The sequence below is a fragment of the Lolium perenne genome, chromosome 2, assembly GCF_019359855.2.
Source record: "Lolium perenne isolate Kyuss_39 chromosome 2, Kyuss_2.0, whole genome shotgun sequence".
In the NCBI taxonomy this organism is placed as follows: domain Eukaryota; kingdom Viridiplantae; phylum Streptophyta; class Magnoliopsida; order Poales; family Poaceae; genus Lolium; species Lolium perenne.
In genome coordinates, this window is record NC_067245.2 from 125439156 (window position 1) to 125446764 (window position 7609).

Below are 7609 nucleotides of genomic sequence, written 5' to 3' on the forward strand. Positions count from 1 at the left end.
GGCGGTATCCGGATGCGGGTATGGGGACGAGCGACACGGCGACGTACCCAGGTTCGAGGCCCTCCGATGGAGGTAAAACCTCTACTCCTGCTATGAGTGTATACGATGATCACACAATACAATGGTGCTCCTAGAGCTGTGTCCGGCTGCTCCTGGGAGGCTAAGGGAGACGATGGTCTCTCTCACAGGGCAGCGCTAAGGGTGGAATGAAGTAAGAATGATCGATCCCCTGCACGAGAGGGGGTAGTGCGGCTTATATAGGCGCCGGCACTTTACATATAAGACCCTATAGTTTACTGGCCGGCTTGGCCGGCTCCGGCTTCCGCTCCTTCCCGAGGCGGTGACGTCAGGAGCCGTTGAGGCATCGTGGCCTGTCCCATCCGGCTGCCACGGTCAGCGGTATGGAGAGGAGGTGTCCCCTGCCGCCGTCGCCCACCGTAGCCGCACGGATCGTTGCAAGCCCTGACGGCCTGTCCGGCGCATGGCACTATTGCTCCACAGTGCCCCGCGCTTTACGGAAGATGGAGTCAGCGTGGACTTTAGGAACCCGGATCACCAGCCCGATTCCTTCCAGTGCAAGACTCGCCAGCCTCGAGTCGGTCTGAGGTACAAACCCCAGTCGGATATGGCTTGTAGAAGCCGGCCCAGCTACAGCATTGGTGGCCGTAGCCAGGCCGACTAGGACCTAGAGCCAGCCGGCTTCCGGACCAGCCGGCCACGGCGCCAGCCGGCTGCTCCTCAGCCGGCCTTTGCCGCGAGCCGGCCAGTGGCCAGCCGGCTGCTCCGCGTCCATTGCCCTATCCGGGGTCTTCCCCCCGACATTAGCCCCCGAAGCTGGCAAGGTCCTGCGTTTAGAAGGACCTAGGCAGGTTTTCCTGGCTTCTCGAATATATTTGACGGCACTTGGAGGGGCCGACTGAGAATTTTCATTCAGCCGGCCGCCCTCATCCGGCTCGTTCCTGCCGGCTGCTTCCAGCCGGCCGCTTTTTACACTTATGCAGCTTTTGCTTTCTCGCGAGTTTTGGTGGTGTCTCCGCCTTGCTGATGAATTTTGGTCCGGGTTGAACTTATTGTCCGGCTCCGGCTTGCGGCGCGCCGGAGTCTCCGCCGCCTCGGGTCCTGCACCCGACTTGACCGGTCTGACGCCTGGCGCTGCGGTCGGTTCGTCTGGTCACATCAATGTCCCTCCGGATCCGGTGCGGTAGTGGGGAGCGTGGTGTGGCCGTTTTCGGTAACCGTCGTGGTCGTGGGGGCGCAGTAAATCCCGATCGTGGCCCACGATCGCCACGTGGCCGCGCAACTGGCGCGCCAGGCGGCTATAAATGCCCCCGGTAGCGGTACCGAGGCGCCCTTCTCCTTCCTCGCGCTCTTCGTTCTCTCGCCCAAGCTTTCTCTCTTCTTCGCTCGAGCGTTCCGTCGCACGCCAACACTCCTGGCGAACTCCGGCGAGCAGCTGCCCCGACGTTCTCCCGCCGGGCCGCCGCCGCCACTCCACCAATCCGGCGCCACGGGGCCGCGCGTTTCCACGGAGTGTCCTCAGCCGCCGCCGTCGCCGCCGCCGTCGCAAGGCTCTTCGTCGCCGTTTCGCCTCTCGTGGTCAACTTCTTCCTCTTCCTCGACAATGGCCTCCGCCAGCGGATCGTGGAGGGGCTCATACATGCGGGAGGACGACATCGAGCGGCTGGTGCGCCTCCGCCGGATCCCGTCGGCGGTGGTCTGGCGGGCGCCCGGCGAGGAGACGGAGCCCGCGCCGGAGCCCGGCGAGCGCGTCGTCTTCGGCGCGCACCTTGATCGCGGGCTGGGCCTGCCGGCTTCCCCATTCTTCCGGCAGTTCCTCGATCACTTCGGCCTGCAGCCGCACCACCTGCCGGCCAACGCGTGCGTCCTCCTCAGCTGCTTCGTGGCGTTCATGGAGGCCTACGCCGGCTTGTGGCCGGACATCGACTTCTGGAGCCGGCTGTTCTACTTGAAGGCGCAAACCACCGAGGGCCGCCTGCGGGCCTGCGGCGCCGCCTCGATCTACACCCGGCCCGGTACGCCTTTCCCCAAGATCCCCACCGTTGACTCGGTGAAGAACTGGCAGATGTCGTTCTTCTATGTGCGCAACGAGGGGCAGCTCGTCGACCGGAGTTCAACCCGACTCCTCCAGTCGGCCGGATCAACTGGAGCTACAACGCCCGCACGTCGGATCCGGACGCCGAGGTGAGCCAGCTCTGGGACTTCCTGGGGGTAGCCGTCGAGAACGGGCTGACTGCCGAGGACCTCCTCTGCACCATCGCTGAGCGCCGGGTGCTGCCGCTCCAGAGGCGCACCCACAAAATCGGGCACATGTCCGGCCGGTTCGACCCGAACCGGACGTCCAAGGCGGTGCTCTCCAAGGCCCAGGTGGCCAGCCGGGTGAATAACATCACCAAGGCAAACATACCGGACGACTGGAACTACGGTCTGGCGCCCCGCGACAGGGACCATCCGCCCGAGCGGGTAAGTTTGTGTTTTCACCGGCTTCCGGCTTGCGGCTGCGAGGCCGACTTCCTTTTGCTTTTGCCGACTTCCGGCTTGTTGTTTGCTCATGCTTTTTCTGTCTTTCTAGCTCTTTGAGCGCCAGAACGCTGAGGACGGCGACCTGGCGACGAGGAGGTGGACGCCGGATCACGTCGATCCGGCTGACCAAGCCGGCGACCAGGCCGGCGACGACGACCTGCTGCAGGCGCCTGATCTAGGTGGCCAAGGGGAGCACAATCCGCCCCCATCACCGGAGCAGCAGGAGGACGAGGAGCCGGCGACGTCCGCCACGGGGCCAATCCCCGCCGTGCCCCTGCGCACGAGGCCGCCCAGCACCACGGCGACTTAGGCGCCCAAGGGCACGAAGCGAGTCGGCTCCACCGCCGCCTTGGAGGCGAAGGCGAAGAAGCAGCGCCGGCTGCAGCCGAAGAAGGTTCCGGAGCAGGCCGGGTGAGTTCTCTTTTCTCTTTCTTGTTTGATTCCTTTTCTTTCCTTTCTTTTATGCTTATCTTCTCTTTGTTTATCCGGCTAGGGCCCCTATCAAGTTTGCCCAGGGCGGCGGCTCCCGGCAGACTCCGCGCGTTGTGTCGCCGCTTCCCCGCCAGAGGAGGGAGCAGACGCCGCAGCCTTCCTCGCGCGCACCTACGCCGCCGCCGCCTGCCGCAGGGGCGCCTTCCTTTGCCGTGCCGCTGGCCTCAGCGCCTGATCGCGGCACGCGGGTCGAGCCAACGCGGCAGCCGACGCTGGACGATATGTTCCCGCGCCGGACACCTCTTTCTGGACCCGGCCCGCCGGGGCCGGGCGGGCATGCCGCCTTCAACCGGAACCGGAGCCGGCAGAGCTGCGCCGCCCGTGACCGGAGCCGGAGTCGGCAGGGCTGCGCCACCCGCTACCGGAGCCGGAGCCAGGCCAAGCGTGGTGGTGCCGGACGAGAGCCCGGAGGGGGCACCCTGTGCGCCGGAGACGACCGCGCCGGCTGGGCCATCTGCTGCGCCCGGAGCGACGCCGCCACCGGAGCCGACGACGGAGGAGCCGGCCAGGCGGGAGCCGGCAAGGGACGAGCCGGCGCGCACTGAGGGCGCCGACTCGCGCGCGCTGGTGAGGACTGGAGCTTCATCGGCGCTGCAGCAGGGCCTGCACGTGGCCAAGGGCGCACTGCTTCTGCAGGTGCCGTCCGCCTCCGACTCCAGCCTTGGCTCGGCTGCCACCATGGAGCAGGCGTGGCTCCGCGCCGACTCCTACGAGGTGACCAGCCGGGAGGGGAACCCCGGCCAAGCATCGGTGGAGATGTTCTTCTCCAGCCTGCAGGCCAACCTCAAGGCCAGGGCTGCGGAGACCGCAGCCAACCTCGCCAAGGTGGAGGAAGCCGGCAAGGTAAGCTTCATCTGTTTTTGATCTGGTTATTATCCTGGTAGCCCTCCGAGGCATGGGCCGGCTGCTCGGAGCTGGCCCGGGTTTCGCTTGTCTGACTGACTTTCTTTTTTCCTTAGGCTGTGATGGATCGGCGCACCACTCTGTATAACCGCGCCGTCACCCATTACCACAAGGCTAAGCTGGACCGGGCCGACTTGGCCCGCGAGCTGGAAACCGTCAAGGGTAAGATTTCGCTTCTTTCGACTCGATGTCTTCTTTTCTTTTTAGCCTTGTTTGGCTGACGTTTCTTTCCGGCTGCCTCGCAGTTGAAGCCGCCAAGGTTCCGCGGCTGGAGTCGGATCTCCGGGCTGCTCGCGCCCAGTGCGCCGAGAGCGAGGAGGCGGGCCGATCTGCCACCGCCAAGCTCAAGCTGGCTGAGCAGGAGCTGACGCGGCTGCGCCTGCTGGAGCAGAACCACCTCGCTGAGCTCAACTCCCTCAGGACGGCGGAGAAGGAGAAGGTGGAGGATCTGAGCCGGCGGCTGACGGAGGTGGAGAAGCAGCGGCTTGCGCTGCAGGAGGAGGTCACCGCCAAGTCCACGGAGCTGACGGCTACCGCCAAGCGCTGGACGGACGAATTTGGCGCACTTGATCGCGGCTTGGCGGGTGAGTGCATCTCTATGTTCCTTTCCCTTTGCCGGCTTTCGGCTGTCGGCTGCCGGCTTTCGTTGGCAGCCGGCAGCAGAAACTTCTGATTTCTTCGCTATCCCCATCTTCGGGCTGGTGGCAGTCGGTTCTTGCCGGCTGCCGCCAGGCTTTTCCTTTTGGCTTAGGACTTCGAAAATTTGCATTTTTCAGCTTATTTCGGCTTCGATGATTTCTGACTTGCTTCTTCTTGCAGCGGCCTTCCCGGAGACGCAGGACGCGGCTTTAGCAGCCGTTGGCGTTGCGCGCGACTCCAGGAGGCGGGAGACCGGTGAGGGTAGCTCAGAGTACTTCTCCATGGAGGACCACATCGCGTCCATGGCTGCCCGCATCGAGCCCATCACCAAGCTTGGCTGGGAGCTTCGGAAGGCGGCTGAAGAGCTGGTGCCGATGCTGTGGCCTGGAGAGGCAGTGCCGCAAGACATCTCCGGCCTCATCTCCCTGATGGAGCGGGCGCCGGACCGCTTCCTCGACTGGAAGGAGTCGGCCACGCGCGCTGGCGCCGACATGGCGCTGTCCTTCGTCCTCTCTTGGTACAACGAGGTGGACCTGGGGCAGCTCGAGTTCCGGCGAGCCGGCGTGGAGGACAAGCTCCCAGCCGAACTCAAGGCTGCCCGCCTAGCCCGGGCCAGTACCATTGCCGACTTCGTCGACAAGGGCGTCTTCGTCGCGGACCCGAACCCTTCTCCATCCGATGAGGATTACATGGAAGATGAGGAGGCGGAAGACGCGCCCGAGGACGACCCGGCAGCCGGCTCCGCTGACGCCCCTCCGGCTTAGTTTACCTGCTTTTCAGTTGTTCTTTTGCCAAGACAGTTTATTAAATCCCCGGGATACCGGGTGCGCATGTATGAATATTATCGCCCTTTAATTAAGTCACACTTTAATGTGTTTGTTAATCATTTGTGTGCCGAGTTGCTTTCTTTCGACTCGTCCGCTTTTTCCCATTCGCCCCACTCTTTGGCTGTGCTCTTGCCGGTCGCACGTCCGACTTGCGATCCGTCGCCGGATCAAGAGCGGGCCGCTGGGTGAGGCCGATAGTATTTCGGTCGAACGAGCTGAATTCGGCAATCCGGCACTTATATGAAAAGTTGCAAGTCAACTCGCTCTTACTCTTTCCCTTAGTCGTTTTTCGCGTGCCGGCTCCCTAGGCCTTACTCCCGCCAGCCGGACAGCCGGGTTGCGGTCTGTAGCTGGATCGGAAGCCGGCTGTCGGAAACCGGATCACGTTACTGAGCCGACCGCGTGAGAGGGTTCAAGCCAATTGGCGAAACAAAGTAGAGTATGCGAAAAACTTGTCGGAAACGGCGCTCTTGGCGCGTGCTTTTTCACAGCTTACAAAAGGGATACAAGAGATACATACATTCTTGCTCTCATGTGTAAAATGGGCGGAGTAACCTGACATTCCAGGGACGTTTAGTCTCCTCGTCAGCCTTGTCCGGCTTGTTTTTCTTAGCCTCTTGGGCATCTATGAGATAGTAGGAATCATTGCCTACTGCCTTGCTCACGATGAAGGGACCCTCCCATGGGGATGACAGTTTATGCTGTCCGGCTGTCCGCTGGATCAGCCGGAGCACTAGGTCTCCTTCTCGGAATGCTAAGGGCTGGACCTTCCGGCTGTGATAGCGTCGGAGGCTCTGCTGGTAGATAGTAGATCTAGACGCAGCCAGCAGCCGGGCCTCTTCGACCAGGTCAACTCCATCTTCGCGAGCTTCTTTGGCTTCGGCTTCTGTGTAGAGCTTGACCCTTGGCGCGTCGTGCTCGATATCAGTCGGCAGGACGGCTTCGGCCCCGTATACGAGGAAAAATGGTGTGAAGCCGACTGAGCGGTTTGTCGTTGTGCGTAGGCTCCACAGCACATTGGGCAACTCTTCAATCCAGCAGCCGGCTGCTCGCTCGAGCGGCTCCACCAGCCGGGGTCGGATGCCGGCTAGGACTAAGCCGTTAGCCTTTTCCACTTGTCCGTTGGACTCTGGGTGTGCCACAGAAGATAGGGCCATCCGGATCCCCATTTCCCCGCAATAGCGAGAGAAGATGCCTTGGGAGAAGTTGCTGCCGTTATCGGTGATGATGCTGTGGGGGTAGCCGAATCTCACAATGATTTCCTTGAGGAACGTGACGGCTGTGGAGCCATCCAGCTTCTTGATTGGCTTGGCTTCGATCCACTTGGTGAATTTGTCAATCATCACCAAGAGGTGTGTCATGCCGCCTCGCGCTGTTCTGAATGGGCCTACCATATCCAGGCCCCATACGGCAAATGGCCATGTGATGGGGATGGTTTTCAAGGCGGAAGCCGGCTGGTGTCTCTTCTTTGCGAAGCGCTGACAGCCGTTGCACTTCTTCACCAACTCTTCTGCGTCTTTGAGCGCAGTCGGCCAGTAGAAGCCGTGCCGGAAGGCTTTGGCCACTATGGCTCTGGATGAGGCGTGATGTCCGCACTCTCCTTGGTGGATTTCTCGTAAGAGTTCAATCCCTTCAGCCGGCTCGACGCACCGCTGGAACACCCCACTTACGCTGCGTTTGTATAGCTGGTGGTTGATGATTGTATATGCCTTGGCCCTTCTCTCAATCTTCCTGGCCTGGACTCTATCATCAGGCAGCATACCGTCGGTGAGGTAGGAGAGGAATTCTTGTGCCCATGAAGGTACGCATCTTATCTCGAATACGCTGACCAACAGGGCCTCCTGCGTGGGAGCTTCCGGATCCGACTGCATGGTCGCCGGGTTCGGCTTGCTAGCTGGCGGGTTCGGCTTGCTAGCCCCCGAGTTTGGCGATGAAGCCCCCGGGTTGGACTGAGAAGTCCCCGGGTTCGGTATGGTAGCCGGCGGGTTCGGCTTGTTAGCCCCCGACTTGGGCGATGAAGCCCCCGGGTTCGGCTGAGCAGCCCCCGGGTCAGCCGGCACGAATATTGAATCCGAATCCGGTGACGGTATGATGGACGGCTTCTTGAGAACCGCCAAGGCGATGCCCGGCGGAATGGCTTGCCGGGTTGAGCCAATCTTGGACAAGGCGTCAGCCGCCTCGTTGCTTGCCCGTGGCACATGGTGGAA